At 38.2% G+C, this 25,220-nt stretch overlaps 1 protein-coding gene and 1 pseudogene across 2 annotated transcripts in view; both read right to left on the bottom strand.

Annotated features, from left to right (window-relative positions):
- Positions 1-5,489, bottom strand: part of LOC309501370 (uncharacterized protein) — a 220,324-nt gene extending 214,835 nt beyond the window's left edge. The window contains exon 1 of the mRNA XM_082173409.1: positions 5,153-5,489. The gene's annotated coding sequence lies outside the window, so the exon portion shown is untranslated. The remainder of the gene's footprint in view (positions 1-5,152) is intronic.
- Positions 5,490-6,258: 769 nt separating this feature from the next.
- On the bottom strand, positions 6,259-21,982 carry LOC309501554 (guanylate-binding protein 7-like; annotated as a pseudogene). Its single transcript, XR_014211800.1, has 8 exons — positions 21,603-21,982; positions 21,328-21,455; positions 21,081-21,190; positions 20,799-20,998; positions 20,445-20,511; positions 8,089-8,301; positions 7,373-7,472; positions 6,259-7,246 (listed from the first exon to the last, which is right to left on the bottom strand). The product of XR_014211800.1 is annotated as a guanylate-binding protein 7-like (transcript).
- Between the last annotated feature and the right edge of the window lie 3,238 nt (positions 21,983-25,220).

Genomic DNA, 25,220 nt, shown 5'->3' with positions numbered 1-25,220 from the left:
TGTCTCCAGATCTGAACCCTAATGAGCAACTGTGGGGCTTCCAGAAGCAGAAGGTGGAGAAGCGCCATGTGTATAACAGCCAGCAGATCTGTGATGTCATTATGGAGGAGTGGAAGAGGATCCCAGCAACAACCTGTGCAGCTTAGTCTTAGTGATGGGAAGTCCGGATAATTTTACTGACTCTCTTGTTTGTTCTCGTTCATCAAAATGAACAAATCTTTTTTTCAAGTCATTTCGTTAATTTAAGGGGCTTTAAATGTTATACCGTATTTTCCGCACTATAAGGCGCACCGGATTATAAGGCGCACCTTCAATGAATGGCCTATTTTAGAACTGTTTTCATATATAGGGCGCACCGGATTATAAGGCGCATAGAATAGAAGATACTGCAGTCAAACGTTTGACTGGGTTTGCGTTATGCAGTGGTCACCAACCTTTTCAAGCCTAAGATCACATCCAAAGTCCAAATGTAAACCAAGATCTACCACTTGCAAAAAAATATGAAAAAACAAGTGGCTGAGCTGTAAAACCTTGTTTATACTCGACGCGTCCGCATGAGCGCGAAGGTAATAAAAAACTAATATCCGTCTGCTCGGGCAGATTCGGCTCAAAGTCGTGCATCTTCGGATGCGGAGGCGCGCGCGCGGCAAAATGACGTCATTGTGACAGCGCGCGCGACTTTGAGCCGAATCTGCCCGAGCAGACGGATATTAGTACATCTCATCACACCGGCACCCAGTTTGCGCATCTAAATCAGTTGTATGGTCTGGTGTTCAGTCTAAATCAAAACAGTTGCGTCAAGTATAAATGCCTCGTCTGTTTGGGGAGGTGCGTGCGCAGTCAGCGGAGGCTCGCGCTCCGGTGCCAGGCGAAAGTATAAACGGTTTAAGTCAGCGGTTGTTTTACAGACATTAATATAAGGCGCCAGATCCATATATAAGGCGCTCCGGATTATAAGGCGCACTGTCGTTTTTTGAAAAAATCAAAGGCTTTTAAGTGCGCCTTATAGTGCGGAAAATACGGTACTTTTAAAGGTGCTCTAAGTGATGTTGGGTGTCGTCACTTCTTGTATGAATGTGCTCAGCACCACTGCTCACTATACACAGAATACGCGCGATTTATTACCACTATTATTTATGCATTTAAGATTGAATTCAGTGTCTGGAGTTATATCCCTTTGTGGTGTGTATTCTTCTAATTTCAGCTCCTGAGTCCATTTTGGGGTGATGGTCAAGACAGAACCAAACGAAAGCTGGACTGTAACCTACTGGCCTATACATGGATTTCTCGGCGACGTCATCACTGCTTGCGCACGCAACCAGGAGGCAGAAAAGACCCGCGGTCTTCGTACCAGAGTAAAGGGTTTAGGCTAGTAGCATAGTGGTGGTGTTGTCGCTAAGTCAAAATGCTAATTATCATGTTAGACTAAGTTAGTAATGTAACAGCCAATGTTAGCAGTGCAGCATCTATAGAGCCTGAATTTGCTTTTATATAATTTAACCTTGTTTACGTTACTTTACGACCTGCAACATTTCATGACTGCACACACACATATAACGTGGCGATTATATTAAAAAAACTTACTCTCAGCAATGGTGAGATCTTGCCGGATCCCTACGCAATACATGACGATCTTTGGATTGTGGATGACAAGAAGTGGCCAGCAATTGTATGGCCTGATATATATAAATATCTTATTCGAAATCCATGTATAGCCTACTGTTCAAAAGTTTGGGGTTGGTAAGATTTTTATGTTTTTGAAAGCAGTCTCTTGTGCTCAAAAATACTGTAAAACAGGAATATTATGAAATATTATTGGAACATACATTTTAAAATGCATTCAAAAAGAAAAAGTGTAATTTATCAAAGCTGAATTTTCAGCATCATTACTCCAGTCTTCAGTGTCACATGATCCTTCAGAAATCATTCTAATATGATGATTTGATGCTCAAGAAACATTTCTGATAATTATCAATGTTGAAAACAGTTATGCTGCTTCTTATTTTTGTGACATAATTTATTTAGGATTCTTTGATGAATAGAAAATTCAAAAGAACAGCATTTATTTGAATGTTTTCTTGTAGTATACTACACACTTGGTATACTAAATGTCTAATTTGCGATCTAAATAGCTGTTTGAAAAAATAAACGTATTTTTTTCACAGTTCATAACTGGCTGAGCAGTTAAACTCTAGTATGTGCTCATGACAGCACATAATCCATCGTCAAATCTTTGATTTACAGTAAAGTAACGTTATATGTGTGCAGTCATGAAATGTTGCAGGTCGTAAAGTAACGTAAACAAGGTATTACATACTAACTTAGTCTAAGATAATTCATACATGCATCACAGTATGTCCGGATTTTGATTCGTAAACAGTTGGACATTTTACATAATGTTATATTAATATGAAACACAAACAAACAGATCCAACTCTGAAATTGCAGTTTATTATTGAGTCAACAAAAAATTACAAACAATGCGAAATCTACGTTAATTACAATGTTCTTTTATTCTTTTATTACAGAACTCGGCATAACATAGCGTTTTTTTGCCTCCTGGATGCGCGCGCATCCGGTATTGTTTGTATACAAGAAACCCGTGTATATGCTTCCTATGCATGACCACATTAATATTAATTTATAATTATAAATATATATATTATTAAAATAATAAATATATATATATAATTATATATAATATATAATTTATCTGTTTTTGTTCACACAAAATAAATAAATAAATGACGGATCCCTGCTTTGTGTTTTATCTTTGAATGTGTTAAACGTGCATGCTTATTCCTGATTAAGGTTCTGCAAGAACAAGTGTATTCTAGTTTGTTTCCCTATAGGTCCCTACAGGTCTTTGACACCAGTGGGGACGTTCTGAGAACGTTCTGGGAACATCACATTTCCAAATAAAACATGGTCCCCTAAACGTTCCGATAACGTCACGAATGTTCCGTGGAGGCCCGCAAAATAACGTCCCCCGACCCTTTAAAGAACTCCACATCATGACCGTCTCCGAACGTTCCCGGAACGTTACTAGGCGACGTCTTTGACACCAGTGGGGACGTTCTGAGAACGTCCTGGAAACATTACATTTCCAAATAAAACATGGTCCCCTAAACGTCCCGAGAACGTCCCGAATGTTCCGTGAAGGTCCGCAAAATAACGTCCTCCGACCCTTTAAAGAACTCCACATCATGACCGTCTCAGAACGTTCCCGGAACGTTACTAGGCGACGTCTTTGACACCAGTGGGGATGTTCTGAGAACGTCCTGGAAACATTACATTTCCAAATAAAACATGGTCCCCTAAACGTCCCGAGAACGTCCCGAATGTTCCGTGAAGGTCCGCAAAATAACGTCCTCCGACCCTTTAAAGAACTCCACATCATGACCGTCTCAGAACGTTCCCGGAACGTTACTAGGCGACGTCCTTGACACCAGTGGGGACGTTCTGAGAACGTCCTGGGAACGTAACATTTCTAGCTGGGACACTTCTACTGATTCATTATTACTTAATACAAAACTATATTTATTAATACAAAACCAAATAACTCCACATGATGTTTCTCTCTCAAGGCCATCTAGTGCTTTCAGACAATGATGTGTGTCTTTAATCATTTCTGTGCATGGCAGCATAATGTAATAACGAAATACAAAATAATATGTTTTAAAGTTTAAAAAGTAAATTAAAATAAATCATGATCGTTTTCTAAAGTATGTTTTCATGGGTGTTAATCGCTTCATTTTTGTTTTGTAGAAAAAAACAACTATCACACTGATAAGGGCTGAAGGTGAACGCAGCGAAACGTATTGGTATTGGAAGAGAAACCGAACCGTCCCGTGTTGCTCCCAATGCTCCAGTAACATTACATTATGTAAACTGCAATGCATAAATGACAAAGAACTGCACCGATGCATATGTAATATCATAGCAATCTATCAATAAATGCACTCACGACACACCTCGCTCTGCTCGGCGCCTCTGCAGATTGAAAAATGCGCTAAATCCAAGCAGACTCAGATAAGGGGAGGAGCCGAAACTTGACGCAGCTTGCCGCCGTTTCAAATGAGTTTTTTTAAAGGGGACTGAAGCGATAAAAAATATATTAATCAAATATTTTTTAGGGGGGCTGGGCAGAAGTTTAGGGGGGCTGAAGCCCCCCTAAAAAGGGCCTAGTGACGCCCCTGGTGAGGTGGTTGCTTCAGGCTAGTTGCCTAGAGTAAAAACTGAATTATTATTATCATTATTTTAACAGTGCTCAACAGTACCATTGTATGCCCTCATGTCATAAATATGCAGACGTTTTGTGGTGGCAGCAGGAAATTTAACCAGTTTGACTGCTTTTGAGCTCTCATTTTCCATTTAAATAAACAGTTTATTACTTTTAACACTAATAATGGCCACATATCTTTCCACGCATCACATTACGCACATTCATACCATTTAGAGTTTATGGATGAATAGTCATTCATTATTTACTTCATTATTTACTTCATTATATTCATTGTATACCCAGGTTTGTACAAAGAAAAAGAAAAAAGTGCAGTTAAATTTTGAAATGTTCTGTCTACTGTCTGAAATATGTTCTTTAATTCTGGTGTTTTATATGTTAATCTTACCAGTAGACAGCAGCAGGTACAGATTAATTTTCATCTTAGACGCTATGATCCTCCCTCTGCTGTCAAACGTCAGGTGGGGAATGCCTGTATGACCGTTACGAAAAAATGGCGAAAACTAAGAGTAGCCTAATTTTTTTATTATTATAAATATGGCAAAGGGCATTGTTGTAAATTTCTGTTGTAAATTATAGATCACACTTAACGTTACAGTTGCACCGTCGCACCCAACCCCTATGCAAGAACACGACAGTGTTGCACTAGCTAGGCTACAATAATATTGAAAATTGGCTTTGAAATAAACCACGGTAAATGAAAAGAATCTTAAACCTACATAGTTTTAAATAAGTAATTAAAGACGGTGATATATTTGAGAACACTAAAATATGAATTTATAATTCTCTAATGAAAAAACAAGAACAGCGCGCGCCTGACGTAGCAGAAGAGTAAAGCGTGAAGCGGAACTAACAACACCCATATTTTCCACACAAATAAAACATTCACTTTTGAACCCACCTTTACACATCTGAGGAGGGAAATGTGCGGCCACCTGCACTCGAAGCCATCTCAATCAAGTGCACACAACGCAAACCAAACTTCATGTTCCTCTGTCTATAGTAACTCAACTTGAGTTTCGATTTCCTGGGCTGGCAGAGTGAGGAGTGACGAAGTCGTTGGTCACGCGCGTCCGTTCTTTTTTTTTTTTCACAACGACAGACTGCACGTAAAAATAGTTGTCTAGCAATATGTCTGTATGGGTCTCATTCACTAATAATTGCATAATTTGTTTAAACATAAATTTGCACACTGAATCAAAAGGTTTTTGCTACGGGATGATCCACTCAGAAAGTGTTGCTCTCTTTGCTCACGTCAGAGAGTTCCAGATGCCAAAACTCAGACTTTATTGGTGAAGACAACAAAGCTGAGATGCCTGCAGAAGATCTGCCAGTCCCAATCGCTTCTTCCGTTTTTATACACCAATGACCTCATCTCCTCATCTTTTTTTGGCTCATCACCAAACTCTTCACAATTAGGCTATTTCATTATCATCTTGCTTTCTTTTTAATGGTGGTGCTGCAAGTACAATATTTTTTATTTATTTTTTATTTAATATTTATTTATTATATATAAATATATATTTATCTCTTTATAACATTATTCTTCAAAGGTTTCTAATATTGATAGAAAATACTAGTTGAATACTATACAGACAGGATTTTCCCATAGAACAGATAGACTGGTACATGTTTACCATACCACAAAAGATAGGCCTACTGTATTTCTAATTTAAAAATACTATATCAGATGACAAGTCAAAGATGATTTCAAATGCATAATTATTTTGACTCAAAACACTGAACCCCTTAGACTAGAAAAGATCCCTTTTGAAAACTCAAGCTGTCAAGCTCAAGGTCACTTCATCATTATGTCCCAACAACCTTCTGCAAATCTTGTTTAGAGTCTGAACAAATTCCTTTCCCAGTTTAAGCACCAGTTAGATTCATTTGCAGGAAGACTATCTGCAGCCTTGAAGCTATCAGTTATTAGTTGGAAACAGATGCCTCAACTCTTGTGATGTGTGGCAGCAGTGCGAGTTCACGGGAGAATGATCAAGCAGACTCAGAGACAGTACCATAACATTCTCAAGTTTATTAAGGAAGAAGGATCATATTTATACACAAGATAAAGCAGAACTGTCCACGATGTACGGGCAATCCCATCATAGTACTCAAAGATCAACCCGTACCATATGTGGAATATTAAGAATGGCGCAGGCTGATTTTAAACCCGAGCAAACGGCATTTTCACATTACTAAAAAAAAATTCCGATCAATGGCAGATAGAGCAGATATTTTGGATTCAAACCACCAACTCCAGTGAATGTTTTTTTTTTGTGTGAATGTAATGCATATTTTCTACACCACCAAATTGTGTAAGTTTGAGTCGGGAGGAACTACCTGTTTGTCCAAATGATGGAAGGTGAATCGAATAACATGCTCTTCATATTTTGCTAATTCAATAGGTGTCGCTAATGGTGTAGAAATTATACACTGCACTTTTAAGGGTGCATATGTTCAGAATTATCAGCTCATTAACTACCTGCCCTATAAAGCTCATGCTTTTGTTAGTCTTTGAAGGTTAGAATGTAGATTTGTCAGTGAATGGAAAATATGAGTCAGACATTGTTTTGTATCAGGTTTTTAACGTTTAACGTTTAGCTTTGAGGCATTTAATCATTGATCTCTGCATAAGGAGGTTGGGAACCATTTCTACAAGAGGGCCGATAAATGGCATCACATAATACTTAAAAATGCCGCCGCCACCATCACGTAAGCATTTCTTTTCATCATTTAACTTCTTAATTTCTTCTTGAAGATTTGTAGCTCTCTCCTCAAAGCCTTTGTTTAGCATCTTCTCCTGCTCCTTCAGTTTGCTCTCAATGGCTCTGTCCATCTCCTGCTGCCGCTGCTCCATCTCCATCTTGAACTTCTCCTCCATCTGCCTCACCCTATCCTCATGTCGCTCATTCTCTGCCGCAGACATTCGTTCACTCTCAATTCGTTTCTCCTCTTCCTCTTTATATTTCTGTTTCAACAGAGCCGCGTTCTCCTTCTCCTCTGAACATTCAGTCAAGACAGAGAGAGAGAGAGAGAGAGATAAATGATGTGATAAATTAACCTCAACCACAAATCTCATTTTCCTCAAAAAGCCTCTGATGTTGTGTTGTACTTAAAATAAATTACCTTTAATTTGTCTCTCATTTTCAGTGAGTTTGGTGTCTGTGAGGGTGGCGCTTGCTTCAGGTCCCCGCTCTTTCAGAAACTCATTCAGCACAGCCTCAGCCTACATATAAACATACATATTTTAAAACCAGTGGTTTTTATATCCAGTCCTGGGAACCCACTGGATTTGGATCATGAATACATTTAATGAAGATTCAAATGCAAATGTGTTTTTCTTAACTACATTTTTCAGTTATACAAGTAATATTTAATGAGGTTACACTGCTAATAATCATATCCATCACCATTGAGTCTGTATGTTTTTTTTTTTTATTTCACAACAGACACTGAACTTATTTAGTAATTTAATCAGAAAATTTTGATTATTGCGTTTAGATTATACTTGGGATCTCGTTTTTCTCACATTTTCTTTACTTTTGCATCCTTTACTGAGGGGTTCGTAAAGAAAAGAAATGCAAGTGTTTTTAAAATTTGGTTAACGTCATGAAATACATAATACTGATTTGCATTTTGCTTATAAAGCATAATCAGATTTCTATCCATCCATAATGGAGAATAATTGGAATGACAGTGTAAACAGAATACAGAGACTGTGAGGATACAAACCATGTTAATGCCAGGTGTAAAGAGAGCCCTATTATACAAACACATTCACTCAATGGCACTAAGATACACAAATGCCTACACTCACAAATACACACTGAAAGGGTTCTCACCCTTACACCTTTGTTGGGTTCTCTGCGGTACTGTTCAACGATGGCGTCTCTGTCTCTGCAGTAGAGTTCATGTCCTCCAGACTGACTGTACTCCCCATTCTGCAGCCGTTTATTCATATCGGAGAACAAATTATTCAGCAGATCTTTACACTTTCTTTCCGATGTCATCTTATTATCTTCCAGCAAGTCTACATAGTACATGCTTACAGCTTTCTATAAACAGAAAAACAGAAATAAAATCTCAAACATGCATAAATACACTAGTACAAAGACTGAATGTATTGGACACTGTGTTTGTGCGTTGTTGTGTGAATTAGCTGTGTGGTCACCAAATATTAACGAAACAATCTCCAACCTGACAGTCTATAGTACATGGAAAAAGCTAGCATTACCACTCATTTCAATGCCACATGAATTTTCCAGATACACTGATGAGCCAAAACATTATGACCAGTCACAGGTGAAGCGAATATCGTTGATCATCTCCTAACAAGGCCACATATTAAGGTCTGGGTAGATTATTAGATTAATGCTGTTGAGCCCAAATGACGTTTGCTGAATTAAAAAAAAAAAGATATTTGTCCAAATGGCATGAAACTTTGTACAGTTGTCAACACTTTCTAGATCTACAAATTTATGTTAGTGTGGGAAGAAAGTCACACTTGTGCTGTTTGGGGTCTCCAGAGACCCCAGGCAACAAAATCTAATTGTATAACAAAATAATTGTTGTTGTTTTTTAAACAAATGTAATTTTACTCTGTTTATTAATGTTTTTACTCCACATTTGTGCAGTTTTTTGGAGTAAAAAAAATATATATATATATATATATAAATAAATGAAAACCAGCTTTTTATGTAAAATTCACTTTATAAAGACCCACATTTCTAACTTTTTATTCATGGGGATAACATGTGTAATGGCGATCTGAGCCGTTTTTTGTTCTTCGCCATTTCTATAAGGGTGTAGCACAAAGGATTTGACGCGTGAATCCATAATTTGTCTTGTAAACTTTACTTTTCCGTTGTCAGGTTACATTGTAAGAAAAATCAAACACAAAATAAAATTATACACTTATTCACGTTCCAATAACATGAATTCGATCCTTTTCACGGTCAAAAGACTGTCTAGCCTCAACCCTTTCTTCTTCCTTATTCTTCAACAAAAAATTACACGTGCGTATCACGTGAAACTAGTCAAAATCTCGCGATACAATGCAAATAACACAACATATGCATTTATCAAAAAACATAATCACTCTTAATATAAGTAAAAATATCACAAAATTATTAATGTAGTTATGGCTCTAACACTCCGGCCCCTAATTGTCTATGCCGAAAGCATAACAATTATCTTGTTCAATATTTGAATAGAGTCATAACAATACTTCCTTTTCTTTTAAACATTTCTTTTAGAAAATTCAAATTTTCTATGAAATTTCTGTTCACAGTCTTTATGAAGTCTTATTCTTCATCTGCTTCTTGCAATAAGCAGAGTTTTGTTATAGGCCTTTCCAGTTGACAAGTTTTTGTCTGAACACAAGCACGGCGGACAGTACCAGAAGCATCTGGTATGGTCCTGAGGACTCTTCCCATAATCCACGAATTTCTTGGAGCAGAATTATCCACAATGAGAACAATGTCACCAGGTACCATGTTTCTTTTCAATTTCTGCCACTTCTGTCGTTCTTGAAGTAACGGCAGATATTCCTTAGTCCATCTAGACCAAAAGAGGTCCGCCATGTATTGAATTTGCCTCCACCTTCTACGTGAATAACAGTCCTCTTTCACAAAAACTCCTGGTGGCAAGGCTGGTTGTTTTTTCATAAGCAGCAGATGATTCGGAGTCAGAGGCTCCAGGTCATTTGGGTCATCTGATGCTTTAGTAATCGGTCGGTCGTTTATAATGCTTCAACTTCACACAAGACTGTGTGAAGCCCCTCATCGTCTAACATCTGTTGATTCAATACAGAATTCAAAATCTTTCGAACTGTGCGGATTTGTCTCTCCCACACTCCTCCTTGATGCGATGCTGCCGGGGTATTGAAGATCCACCTGATTCCCTTTTGGACAAGAACTTCAGCTAATTTGGAATGGTTTAATTCTTGAATAGCTTCTTTAAGCTCTCTTTCAGCACCCACGAAATTTGTACCATTGTCCGATCGAATCGTAGACACCTGCCCTCTTCTGCAGATGAAGCGTCGTATGGCGTTTATGCACGATGAGGTATCAAGACTGTTGGCCACCTCAATATGAACTGCTCTTATGTTCAGACATGTAAACAACACTCCATACCTCTTTACAATGCTGCGTCCTCGCTTTATTGAGAAAGGACCAAAGTAATCCACTCCTGTATGCGTAAAGGGAGGATTATCTGGCAATACACGATCTCTTGGTAGATCTGCCATTTTTTGTTCGTTAACTTTGGCATTTAATCTTCTGCACACTGTGCATTTAGAAATCAACTTCCATATGGCTGTACTGGCAGCAGCAACCCAAAATTTGTGTCGTAGTTTTGCAAGGATTTGATTTCTGCCACTATGTCCTGTGTTTTTGTGTATATCCTTCAGAATCAAAGACGTTACATGCTGCTTTTTATCAAGAATTGCTGGATGCTTAGCAGATTCTGGCATTGCTGACTGATTTAAACGACCACCTACTCGTATTATGCCATCTTGCACCAGTGGGTCTAGTTTGTACAAAGGACTACTTCTTTTGACATGGTTACTGCTTTGCAAAGACTTGAATTCGTCAGGGAATGTCTGTCTTTGACTGTAACGAATCAGACTCAGTTCTGCATTTTCCACATCTTCTACTGAAAGAGGTTTTTTGGTCAGTGTCTGTTTCCACTTGAACATTTGAGTTTGGAAAGGTGCTTGTTGTCTGTTTGGATTATTTTCAGTTTGATTTATGGTAGCTTGAATTTCACGTCTCTTGTTTGATAGGTGTTGGAGTATTTCCTTCAGCCTCAACATCCAAGCGATTGCTCTCTTCAATCTGTACCATTCTGAATAATACTCAATCAGTTTATCCAGAGGTTTCGCTTTTCCTGTAGCACTGACACAATTTACTACAGCTGATTTTTTCAATTCCACTTCCATTGCACCTGCCTGATCTGGTCGCCAAGGCCACTCACTTTCATGTTTGCAAAGGAATTCTGGTCCTTTGACCCAATTTACCTTTTTCATGAAGTTTTCCACTTTGATGCCTCTAGAGGCCATGTCGGCTGGGTTTAGCAAGGTGTTGACATACCTCCACTGTGAGGGCTCAGAAGCTTCTCTGATGAAGGAAACCCTATTGGCAACAAATGTTTTAAACCGTGAGGCTTCATTCTCAATACATTGCAGTACTGTGAGGCTATCAGTCCAGAACATAGAATCTTTGAGTTGTAACTGAAGCTCTTGTTTTAACATTCTGTCCATTTTCGCTGCAACAACTGCTGCAGTCAACTCCATTCTAGGGATTGTTACCTGCTTCAGAGGCGCAACTCTGGATTTACCCATTACGAATGAACAGTGTTTTTCTCCTTGATCATTTGTGAGTACTAGATAAGAAACGGTTCCATATCCATTTTCACTTGCATCTGCGAAATGATGTAATTGAGCAGACTTAGTAGTTCCAAAATTGTCTGGCTTGAAGCATCTGCTTACACTGAAGTTTGACAATTGTTGTATGTCCTTTTGCCACGTGAACCATTTTTGCGCTTGCTTTTCCGGCATGTTCTGATCCCAGCCTAATTTGTCTTTGCACAGTTGTCTCAACATGAGTTTCGCTGGAAGGATACAGGGTGCTACAAGACCAAGAGGATCATATATGGAATTCACTACTGAAAGCATTCCTCTTCTCGTAGCAGGTTTCTCCTGTATGTTGATGGAGAACCTGAATGTATCTGATTCTGTGCACCACCGTACACCCAGAGCTCTTTCAATTGGTAGATTGCTTTTGTTGAAATCTAATTCCCCTACCTCTTTGGATCTTTCCTTTTCTGGAAATGATAATAGGACTTCTCTGTTATTGCTCACCCACTTAGTCAAATTGAATCCACCTTTAGAGCACATAGATATCAGACTTCGTGATAGTTTGATTGCTGCCTCCTCAGAGGCGACAGATTTTAAGCAATCATCCATGTAAAAGTTTTGGAGAATAGTATTGGCCGCTTCAGCTGTTTCCTCTGTTTTACCATCCATTGCAGCCTTTCGCAAAGCGAAGCATGCACAACTGGGAGACGAGGTTGCTCCGAACAGGTGTACTGTCATCCTGTATTCCTCTGTAGGCTTATCTAGATCTCCTTCAGGCCACCACAAAAATCGCAAAAGATCTGAATCATAATCTGGGACTCTAACTTGGTAAAACATCGATTCAATGTCTGCCATGATAGCAATTGGCTCTTGTCTGAATCGATTTAGCACACCAATGAGGGTATTGGTCAGGTCAGGTCCCTGCAACAGTTGATTATTCAGTGAGAAGCCCTGGTAAGTCGCAGTGCAGTCAAAAACAACTCTGATTTTGTTCTTTTTCGGGTGATATATCCCATGGTGTGGAATATACCACACTCTGTCTTTGCGTTCCAGTTGTTCTAAAGGCACTTTTTTAGCATAGCCTCTGTCAATTATGTCTGACATTAAAGCTTTATAGTCTTTGTGAAACTCTGGGTTCCTGCTGAGCTTCCTTTTGAGACTGATGGCTCTTTGTTCTGCTATGCATCTGTTGTTGGGCAGCTTATCAGGGTCATTCTTAAAAGGTAATTCAATACAGTAATGTCCATCTTTATACTGTACCGACTGTTCAACGCACTGCATGAACTTTAGGTCTTCTTGTGACATTTCAGCCTTTTCACTATAATTACGTTCAGGGAAATCTGCATTGAATTGCTCTACTAACATCGTTTCAATGTCCACCACTGCAATCCTGTTCACTGTGCAACTTGGAGTTTTGACCTGGTCCGATTCGGTGCTCACATCTGTTCGTAAAGGCCCATTCACTATCCATCCTAATGCCGTCCTAAGAGCATAAGGTCCATTTCCTTCACTGTTTATTATTTGCCATGGTTCTATTGCCTTATGCACATTAGCGCCAATCAGTAGACCTACTTCTGCATTGAGATGAGGAAGGATAACTTGTCTCAAATAAGGCCATCTTTCCAGGTCCTGTTGTTGAGGGATGTTTTCCTGTTTTACCGGAATCTCTTTCTGAGTGAACATTTTTGGAAGTTCTATGTAGTCTTCGCTTTCTAAACCACTTATTTCCAGGTCTGACAGAATGTGACTATGAACAGGTTTTTCTTGTCCCATAGTACGAAGAAGAATTTCTGTCTTTCTGCCTCTCAAGTTTAACTCTCTCATTAAAGACTCGGTGCAAAATGTTGCAGAACTCCCTTGATCAATGAAAGCATATGTCTTTACTATTTTGTCGCTTTTCTTTGACTTGATCTTGACTGGAACTATAGCAAGAATGCATTCACTGTTTCCGGCCCCAGTGTATCCACAAGTTTCATGGTCTATGGAAGTTGTTCTCTTGCTAATTTTGTTCTCATCACAACTGCTGGATGTGGGACTGTTTTCCTTTGTAATATGCAAAATACTTGGGTGCATCTTGGAACATTCATGACAAATAAGTCTTTTCTTGCAGTCTCTGCTTAAGTGTCCTTGTGTGAGACATCCAAAGCACAGTCCTTTTGTTTTCAAAAACTCAATTTTATCTTTGTGTGCTTGTTCCTTAAACTTGAAACAGGAATTTAAGGCATGATTCTTTTGACAGAACACGCAGGTGACATGAACGGTTTTGTCAAATTGAGGTTTTGTTTCTTTCTTAGTCTCACTTTCTTTTTTCTGATCAGTACAGACACTTGTAACGAAACTACTTCCCTTAGTAGTAACCCTTTTGTTCTTAAAGTCAGAAGCTTTGCTTTTCTTCCCAACATCAGCACTTGCTATCTCCTGAATGTCTCCAAACAAGGGGTCATTTTTTACTTTGGCTTGACGGTCGATATATTGCACTAAGTCAGGAAACCTAGCTCTTCTGCCCGTTCTTTCATGAATATCATATGCCACGTTTCTCCAATTCTCTCTCATTTTGTATGGAAGCTTGGAGATGATAACCCTCAGGTTTGTAGGGTTGTCCATTTCAGCCATGTAATCTACATCTTGCATAGTGTTGCGGCATCCAATCAAGAAAAGAGCATATGCATTTAGCATCTTCCCGTCTTCCGTTTTGATCTGAGGCCATTTTAATGCCTTCTCAATGTACGCTGAAGCAATTTTGAGTTCATCACCGTAATGATGTTGCAATAATCTTCTTGCCTCTTTATATCCATTTTCTGCACTCATATGTCCACAACTCCTTACCAGGTCTTGCGGTTCACCACTGGTATATTGCTCCAAATAGAACAGCTTGTCCTTGGCGTTCTCAGTTTTACTGTCTATGCTATTGTCAAAGGCTCGCATAAACGATCTGAAGTTAAGAGGATCACCAAGGAAGATTGGGACATCTCTTTGCGGTAGTTGGGACATATTTTGTTGCTTTACTAGCATTTGTGTGATCTCATTTTGTCTTTGCATTATTTGAAATAAATTGTCTCCTGAGCTTTCAGATTTTGGAAAATGTTGACTGGCATTATGAAGTCGAGTTTGTTCAGCGACAGGCTTTTGTTTTCTTCTGGTTGCAGCTTGAACATCAGAACTTTCATCGTCAAGATCTTTCTTAAGTCCTGACCTCCTTTCATCCAATGCATGCTCTGGTTGAACATATTTTTGCACTGATTCACCAGAATTTTCATGTTCATCATAAACTTTCAGTTTTGCGTTAGAAACAGCAATTGCTGTCTGCAGTTCTAATTGCTCCAGTTTAGCTTTCAGGTTTATCTCTTCTACCTGTAGAGCTTGTTTCTTTTTTAAAGCAGCAGCTTTTGCCAACAGAGCAGCTTTCTCAGCCTCTTCTTTCACTCGTAAAATAGAACTTGAACTGGTGGCTGATGATGATGCGCCAGAACTATGTCCAGCTGATGAACCTGCTCTTCTCTTTTTTTTTACTGCTGATGCAACTTCAGAGACACTGTCACCTGGTTCAATGTTATCATTTTTTGCAGCACTTTCATCCTTTACATGTTCAATCCACTGTTCAGTAGCAATAACAAAATCCCTGATTTTTGATGATTTTGGCTCAAACCAGATATGTTGATCATCCTCCTTTTCCTCATCCAGCAAAAGCTCTTGAACATTTTCATTCAACTCAATGAACTCCTGATACAATTTGGTGAGTGTTATAAGAACTTCTTGTTCTATTCTTTCCACATTGGCATCATTTTCTTTTAATTTGTCGATTTCTTTCATTTGAATGGTAATTTGAGCCATTTTTGACTTTCTCAAATTAATGAGTCTGTTCAAACGCTCCTCCTGCGCTTTATGCGTGTACTTGACCGCCCTCTTGTGGCCATCTTTATCTGAGTCGGCAATTTCTTCTGCGTCATCCATAATTCAACAGCGAGTCAAAAATCAATGAATTGGGAAAAAAAAGTAACAACAAAATTACCTTTTAAATTGTATTAAGAGTCCAGTTTCAACTTGAAGAAACAAGTATAAATATCTATACATCCAAATAGTCCAGACCGGGAAATCCGCGCGTATCCTGGTAAACGTTAGGTTAACTTACTTTCAGTTTCGTCCGTCGCAATAATCTCAAACTCGCAGTTTGTTCCGCTCATACACCATGACTGTTCATAATCCTTGAAAATCCTTTCCGGTGTCCATTGCATCATCAATCCTGGCAAACCGATTTCCACTTCACGCAATTCCAATGTGAAGAAGTCTTTTGACTATAATGTAATGGCGATCTGAGCCGTTTTTTGTTCTTCGCCATTTCTATAAGGGTGTAGCACAAAGGATTTGACGCGTGAATCCATAATTTGTCTTGTAAACTTTACTTTTCCGTTGTCAGGTTACATTGTAAGAAAAATCAAACACAAAATAAAATTATACACTTATTCACGTTCCAATAACATGAATTCGATCCTTTTCACGGTCAAAAGACTGTCTAGCCTCAACCCTTTCTTCTTCCTTATTCTTCAACAAAAAATTACACGTGCGTATCACGTGAAACTAGTCAAAATCTCGCGATACAATGCAAATAACACAACATATGCATTTATCAAAAAACATAATCACTCTTAATATAAGTAAAAATATCACAAAATTATTAATGTAGTTATGGCTCTAACAACATGGATAATTTGACATGGTATAGAGTAAGATTTTTGCCCATCCTTTGGAAAATGCAGTTTTAAAAGTTTTTAAAAGCAGTTTTAAAATTATCACTTTAACCGGTTGATGGCTGCAGAGCTCCACTATTTGCTATTTGACTGACTGAAAGACACTGAAAGATCTTTTCACAAGTTTTTCCAGTTATCTACATATTATGAAATCAAAATTATAACAATAAAAATGACTTTTTGTCAAGGTTTAGCTTGGCAAAGACCCGCGCGATCAGACCCGCTTAGAAAATGGATACAAATAATCTTCAATATCAGAAACAACACAGAACACACATAGACAGAAATGAAGTGGCACACTTTAAATTCTTAGAATTGTATGTAAAAACAATGTTTGAAATAAATAAAAACTCTAAAGACTCCAACTTTTCTCTTTGTAACATCTTGTTCAAGTTTGATTCAATCATAATGTAACATTATTGAAAAACTGTTGTTGTTGGTTTTTTTAGTACAAAAAATACTAAACTTTGACAAAAAGTATTTTTAGGGGCCAAATCTGAGGCACCTATTGTATCTGTTAGTTTTCTTATTATTATTCCGTAAATGGAAGTCTATGGCAGCCCTATGAACCGTACATAGGAAAATGATGAAATTTGGTACACTTCTAGTGATGCTAATGAATAGTAATTGGACCAATTTTTGAGCCTCTAGGACCAACTCTATAGCGCCACCAGCAGTTAAAAAATTCAACATTGAAATGGTTATAACTTTTGAACCCTTTGATCTAGAAAAATGAAACTTAGTACACCTGATTCATCTCATCATGCTGATCAGAACCAATATCTTACATTAAGACTCCGCCCATTACAGTAGTGGCCATTTTGAAAAGTACAGTATGCAGTTATTTCGCTACTCCTCCTTCAAAATTGGTCTAATTTTGTCCAAACATGTGCTCAAATGATCTTTGGACTGAGCCGCATAAAAGTACTGTCCCCGATTTTTTTGCTATACTGGAAAAAAAAAAAGTTATGATGTCGCAAACTTAATGAGGTTGACCCAAAATTGGTTCAGAAGCTATAGCTTGGCCAAACTTTGATCAATCGAAACGAAAATTGGTACACTTCATCGGAAGCATGATCTGAGGTTCCATGCCAAAGTTGGGAACAGCGCCACCTATGGGTCATGAGATATGGAAAATGCATATTTTGGCCAATAACTTGTGAACGGATTGTCAGAAAATTGTAAACTTGGTGTCTATCGATTCCTTGGGTCATGACGAATCCGTGGATATTGATTTTGTCGTGATGGGATGTACCACGTGTCCGCCATTTTGAATTTTGACATAATTTGCAATAACTTTTAAACTATTTGAAATTTCTTCACCAAATTTGGTATGGATGGTCATTAGCATGGCCCGAAGGTACATGAGAAGTTTGATCACAGCGCCACCTAGTGTTCCAGAGATATCATTGTTTTTTGAAGAAACGCTTATAACTTTTGCTAACATTGCTTGAAATTTGATTTCTTTATGTCAATGTATTCCTTGGCTTATGCCGATTTCAACGATATCTCATATGTTATTTTTCAACAATGTGACTGGCCGCCATATTGGAGCGAATGTAAAACAGTTTTTTTTGCTACTCCTCCTTCAAAATTGGTCTAATTTTGTCCAAACTTGTGCTCAAATGATCTTCGGACCGAGCTGCATAAAAGTACTGTCCCCGATTTTTTTGCTATACTGGAAAAAAAAAAGTTATGATGTCGCAAACTTAATGAGGTCGACCCATAATTGGTTCAGAGGCTGTAACTTGTGAACAGTTTGTCACAAAATCATAAAATTGGTGTCTATCGATTCCTTGCGTCATGTCGAATCCGAGGATATCTATTTTGCCAGGATTAGATGTACCATGTTATAAGCTACATTAGCATTAAGCTAGCTTAGCATGCTAATCTGGTTAACTTGCTTTTGTGTGCTCATTCTTACACTGAACCCTCTCCTCTGCAGTTTGTGATTGTATGTCCTCTGAGTGGTGCAGTCTGCTAAACCATATGTTACTAATCCTGAGCTGTTCTGGTTGTGGGTTCGAACACCATGTTGGATGACCATAAAAATTGTGTTGATTCTTGCATTGTTCTAATATTTTGCGCTAAAGCGGCTTGTTTTGATTTCATCCATAAGTACTTCTAAACCTATCTCTTCTTCATGTACATTCTATTTCTGCTCTTTTTGCTCTTCCGGCTCCGCACTACTGTTGATGCTTCAATGCTCAAACTGAACCCTCTCCTCTGCTGCTTTGAAATTCACGTCCTCTGAGTGGCGCAATCTGCTAAACCATGTATCTCGCATCCCGAACCATTCTGGTTGTGGGTTCGAGTCCCATGTGGGACGACTTTAAAGTTGTCATTTAAATTCCTTCCGGCTCTGCACTGCTGTTGGTGCTTAAATGCTCGCTGTGCTTCATTTACATTTATATTTAATTTCTGCTGTTTTTGTTCTTGCGGCTCTGCACTGCTATGGGTGCTTAAATGCTTGCTGCGCTGCTGTGCTTGATGTACATTTAATTTCTGATGTTTTGTTCTTCCGGCTCCGCACTGCTTTTGGTGCTTAAATGCTTGCTGTGCTGCTGTAATTGATGTGCTTACAGTACTTGCTGTGCTTGATGTACATTACATTTCTGATGTTTTGCTCTTCTGGCTCCGCATTGCGCTACAGCGGCTTTTGCTTGCTGTGCCTTGAAGGGCTTGGCCCCGTATTGCTGCTTGCAGCTATATTTTATTATTATAATTGTGATTTCATAATATGTAGATATGAATCCAAATGGAAAAACTTGTGAAAAGATGTCTTACTCAAATAGCAAATAGCAAATAGTAGCCATCTACTGGTTAAAGTGATAATTTTTACTTTTAAAACTGAAAAACATTAAAGATAGGCAAAAATCTTACACTAAACCATGTGAAATTATCCATGTTATCCCCATGAATGAAATTTAGAAATGTGGGTCTTTTATAAAGTGAATTTTACATAATTTCTTTTAATAAAAACCTATTTAAAAAATATTTATTTATTTATATAAATTAAAAAAATATATAATAAATAAAAATGCATAAATGTGGAGTAAAAACATTAATAAACTGAGTACAATTAAATTTGTTTAAAAAAAAATTTGTTTTGGTTACAAAATTCCATTTTGTTGCCTGGGGTCTCTGGAGACCCCAAACAGCCCGAGTGTAAACCGCAAACGATCATCCCACCAGGGTTAAGTAAACAATCAGTTCTCGTAATCTATGTATGCAGGAGAAATGGGCAGGAATAAAGATCTGTGCAACTTTGACAAGGGCCAAATTGTTATGGCAAGGTGACTGGGTCAGAGTATCTCTGAAAGGCAAGGCTTGTGGTTTGCTTGCAGTCAACAGTGCTAAGGATTGCTCAACAGTGGTCTGTCTGGGGAGGGACAAACCACAAACCAGTGACAGGGTGTTGGGCACCCAAGGTACATCGATGCACGAGTGCAAAAAAAAATCTCTGGTCTGAGCCAACAGAAGGTCTTCTGTGGCACAAATCAAAAAAAATTGAATGATAGTTATGGGAGGTAAGGGAGGTAAGTGTCACAACACACAGTGCAGTGCACTCTGCTGTGTATGGGGCTGTGTAGACGCAGACCAATCAGAGTGCCTATGATGACCCCTGTCCATCGTCAAAATCGCCCTACAATGGGCACACAGGCGTCGGACCTGGCCTGGGTCGACGAATCCCGTTTTGTTTTATATCACGTTGACGGCTGCGTAAGTTTGCACAGTTTACCTGGGGAAGTGATGCACCAGGATGTACTGTGGGACGATGACAAGCCAGTGGAGGGAGTGTGATGCTCTCTAGGCAATATTCTGCTGGGAAACCCTGGGTCCGGCCATTCATGTGGACGTAAATTTGACACATGCCACCTAAACAATGTTGCACACCAGGTACCCCTTCATGACAATGGTGTTCCATCTTTCAGCAGGATAATGCACAGTGCCAAACAGCACACATTGCTCAGGAATGGTTTGAGGAACATGATGAAGAGTTCAAGGTGTTGCCCTGGCCTCTAAATTCCCCAGATCTAAATCAGACTGAGTATCTGTGTGCTGCACCAACAAGTTCGATCTACGCCAGATTCACCTCGCAACCTAATAACGCCGGATACATTCACGAGGCAGATTGTAGTCACTCTTTTTCTTACCCACACCTAAAAAGGTAATTTGTGAGAAATAATCATTTTCCCAAATCAGTGGCATTTCATTTAAGTTTTTCAGACATTGATTGAGACAAAACAAAACAAAATTATACAAATGTATTGCAGTATCGGTAACAATTATTCAACATTAGGCTGTGTGTGCAGACAAATATGTGGTCAAGTCAGAAAATGAATTGTACCAGTTTAGAAAATAGTCTAGATGGCATTCATCAATGGTTATTTCAATGACTTCCCAGAATAAGTGTCAAGGGTTGTAAATGTAATTCTGTCTAAAATACCTTTCTTCAGCTGAAGGGCAAACTCAAGGTACTCATCCTCTGTTGCTTTGTTTCCATCAATTACCAGTTCCAAGGTGAAATCTCTAACCACCCAGATGAATGATGGGAAAAACTGCACAAACTGAGAATCCTCATCTTCCTCCTCTTCTGCTGCTTTTGCCGATCTGATCTTGATCTGCTCGGTGAGCTCAGTAACGTAGCTGCAGCACATTGAGAAATAACAGCATCCTGCAAAGGTTGCATTAATGAAAGAGGGTCTTATATGTGGAAGTTAAAGGATACTGCAGATTTTCCACTGCACCGTTATCGATGGTGCCACGGCTGTTGTACACTAAAGTGGTGCTGAGCAGAACAGCCAGAGAAAAAATCCAGCCGTCATTCTTAGAGTCTCCCTGAAACACACGGATCAGTGTTTTTAGATCAAAACAGTTTCATTCAGAGCGCCATTCAATGCATTACTGTACCTTCTCAGGAAACAAATGGCAACTGATATGGGGAAATTAGAATTAGTAGTTAGTGATGTGCTCACCTTGTCCACATCACCCAGTCCCTCTGTGTCCAGCAGCACCAGAGCGTGTCCTTCTTTTTTGGGGTGAGGAACACACCACATCCAGATGCCTTTGGTCTTTGACTCAACCGTGTTGCCGAGAGCAAAGCCTGAGTCAATCATATTATTATTATTATTTAAAAAATTCAAACACTTGATGCAGTTATTGTTTTCAGATATTACACACATTCAGATTCTGTACTCATTATCATATCAATATGTACTGCACTTGAGAGACTTTCAGCAGTTTCTCTCACCTGACTGTTGTCCTGCCAGGCGGTTCATAAGATAGGACTTTCCCGTACGGTAGAGTCCCACCACAGACACCACCACCACCGGCTCATTTATCCCATCCAGAATATCTTTGGCATCTTTCCTAACACACAGCTTCCCATTTTCATCATTTTCGATGAGACACGCTGGAGCTGGCATATACTTACTACAAGACATGATCCTAAGTAAAAACCATATACACAATTGAAAAAAGACCCACACTTACCATACAGTGCACCACTGTCTGAATTTAAGCATAGCTGTGATAAACTGTGGACAGGCCCGGGCTGCATCATGGTATTTCAACTCTTGCTCATGTTATATTGCTTTATTATTGATAACCTTATTGACAGGCAGGTGAAGTCACAAATCCCTTTGAGTTTAAAGTCCGTGTTGGATATGTCTATAAATTTGCTGCTATATTTAAGAGAAATTAGATATCTTTAGGCCTGCATAAACTTTAAAAACAACTGCAACTACATACAATTAACGAGACACAGGCTCTGTAGAATAACACGTGCATGATTATTAATTTATTTAGACAGAATTTGTTTTCCAGTCATAGTTATTAATTCGTTTTTTTGTTATGGAAGTCTTTCCCATCACTAAGTTACATTTCAGCTCTAATAGTGTCATTTTTCTTCAGTGGAATAACTGGAGAATATGTGCAGTGCTGCAGTGCTGGGCAGCAGTTAACTCTGTGCTGCTCCCTGGCTACAGTATTATTTACAGCACTTTTTGTTTTCAAAACAGAGACATAGGCTACAACAGGGGCGGCTGGCCAATAGAGAGCGCTAGGGCGCCGCTCAAACAGTTTGAGTTCAATTTCAAATGCAAATGGAAAGTTTGTGCAATTTGTTTGTTTTTGTGTAAGAATGCCTCAGCCTTGTAATGGCATTAAATTACTGACTTTTTCACAGAGCACTGGTATCATGCAGTTTGTGTTAAATTGTGTTTAGGTGGTTAATAATAATAATTATTATTATTTTTAATATTATTATTATTATTATTATTTATATAGTGCCTTTCCAACACCCAAGGTCACTTTACAAAGATATGCAAAGGCAGTGGTTCTCAAACTGGGGTACGTGAGGTGACAGAAGGGAATACGGGAACAAAATGCCGTTCGTTTAATTCTACCTCACCTTAAAATAAGATTTAAACTGAGCATGCATTTCTATCAGGTAAAATGCTGTAAATACATGACATCCGATCAGATTACCTCATCTTTTGCGGTCAAAACCTTCTGCATTTAAGCAGCGTGTAGGCTATAGACTATGATAGGTCTCGGCAAATCGCGCTATAGCCTACTACCGTTCTCGACAATGTAGGCCTACGTTACCTTTGTAAAAGTATGGATTTAGCACTTACTAGCATGGAGACCAAATATAGACACAGACTGTGCATGGAGATCGATATAGCCTAAGATTCAAACTCTCTTCGATACAAAGACATACCCTGTTTGAGTTCCTATTTTAATGTTGATCACATTATATGAAGATCCACACGATTGCAAATGTAACGATTTTATACAACAGTTCAACCAACTAAATATTAATATTAAGTGATGTTCATTTTCAACACAGTTGTCAGTATTTTTACAACAAAATAATAGCTCCAACGAAAGCCACAGCAGAACTGCAGCACACACCAATGATTGTGAACGAATCTGCGGTTTTGAACGAATCATTAGAGTCAATGATTCAATGATTAATTCATAAATACAGCAGCCACTTGCTTCATTACTGAGTGAATGAATGACTCGATGACTCACCACCTACTGGCGGTTTTAATTTAATATTTCGTTTTTACCTTCATTGCTTATTTCTCTATTGAACTTTTTTTTTTTTTTTTTTTTTTTAAGTATTATTTATTTTATAAAGGTATTTGTAAAGGTAAAAATGCACTGGAAAATTTGGAAAATTTTCCAAAAACTCGGAGCCACTACGCTAAGACTCCCATGGTTACCAGACTATTGAAACCGACTGAATATGACACAGCCCCACCTAAGATATTACTACAGTATGAACATAGTTTCCATTAGAGTTTGGTCTGAAATACCAAAGAGATGTTATTTACGGAACCCCTAAATTTAAGGACGTGGTGGAACCATAGGGGTGGAACAGGAAGTGTCTGTCCGAGCTCACAACAGTTTTTGCGTGGGAACGCAAATATCTTTTGCTATAGGGAACGCAAAAGTTTTGCGTGAGAATAAGTTTAGAGTTAAGTTTCTCGGGGGAAGAAACTTTTTTCTCCCATCCCAAATTTTTCCACCACCCTTTAGGGGCTCCGTAGTTATTGGCTTATTCTTTCAAAAGATAAATATTTCTAAAAGAGAATTTTACAAAAAAAAAAAAAAATAATTCAAACAACTAAACTAAAAATATTGGGTGTTTCTTCAGTTTTTTGGCTCTATGTACCAGCAGTGACTGTATTTTATTCAAACTGATCGCAGTTCCCCCCCCCCCCCCCCCCCCCCCCCCTCCTTTTTGTTATATAAAAATAATTTTAAAACGTCCTTATAAACTTTTTTTTTTTATGAATAGATTTGAATGGCTAAGCCCGTGCACTTTCAGTCTTGAAATATGAAAAGCATTTTACAAACATATAAATGACAAAAATTAGATTAGGCCTATTATGTTTATGTGAGTTAGAAAGCCAGACGTTTAGGCCTATATGCAGTAGTCAAGTTGAAGAAACACTCTGTGTCTGCTAAAGTAAATTTAAAAAATAAAATAAAAAAGAATACAAATTAGAACTTACCGCTGCTTTCTTTGTGTCTCAGATGGTTCTGACTGAACTTCAAGCAGTGTGCATAATATTTAAGGGTGGTAATTGTTTGTGGTCATCTCCGTCTCAAAAGTGTCCTGCCTCCCAGAGTTACCAGAGGGGAATTTCCGGAAAACATGTTGCTGCAGTCCTGCGGCATGACTTTGAGGCTATTAAGTTGGTCGTATGTTGATTTAATATGGATATAATTAACGTTTTGTCTAACTGTTTTAAATTGTAACAATTAATTATACTAAGTAAGATTATTTAACGTTTGTTAACATGTTTATACATTGTCTTTTTTATTATACAGCAGCAGGAGGTGGGTTTGAAGAACTCATGATCAGTAGGCCTATTGCAGCGCCAAGAAGTCTGGACCTTTTTCAATTATTTTTCCTGTTTTTCCACGTCTTTTGATTTCAATTTCACTTTCATTTGTTTGCAGTCACGTGATTTACTAGAATAGAAGCAATATATTACAGGTATTTATTTTGTTAGGACCATATACATAAAAAGAAGTGGGCTCAATGCAAACCAAATTTATCACATTTTAAAAATGACTTTAAATTATATGTAAATATTTTGGAACAAACAAAAAAGAAAAACACCTGATTATGTTCCAACAGAATATTTTAAGGGACATGCTGCAAAACCACATATATAAATAGCATAATATTAGCATATGTATAATTAATTAAAAATAGCAATGTATTTTTAATCATATACTGTATGTCATATTATGTCCTTCATAAAGCCATATAGATTTTCATGATGTAAAACAGGAAAATAATGCTAATTTAATATGAATGTCCAGCATATCTCTTAAGACGTGT

This window comes from Leuciscus leuciscus (assembly GCF_965113295.1).
Source record: "Leuciscus leuciscus genome assembly, chromosome: 6".
Classification (NCBI taxonomy): domain Eukaryota; kingdom Metazoa; phylum Chordata; class Actinopteri; order Cypriniformes; family Leuciscidae; genus Leuciscus; species Leuciscus leuciscus.
This window is presented reverse-complemented; position numbering and strand designations above follow the sequence as displayed.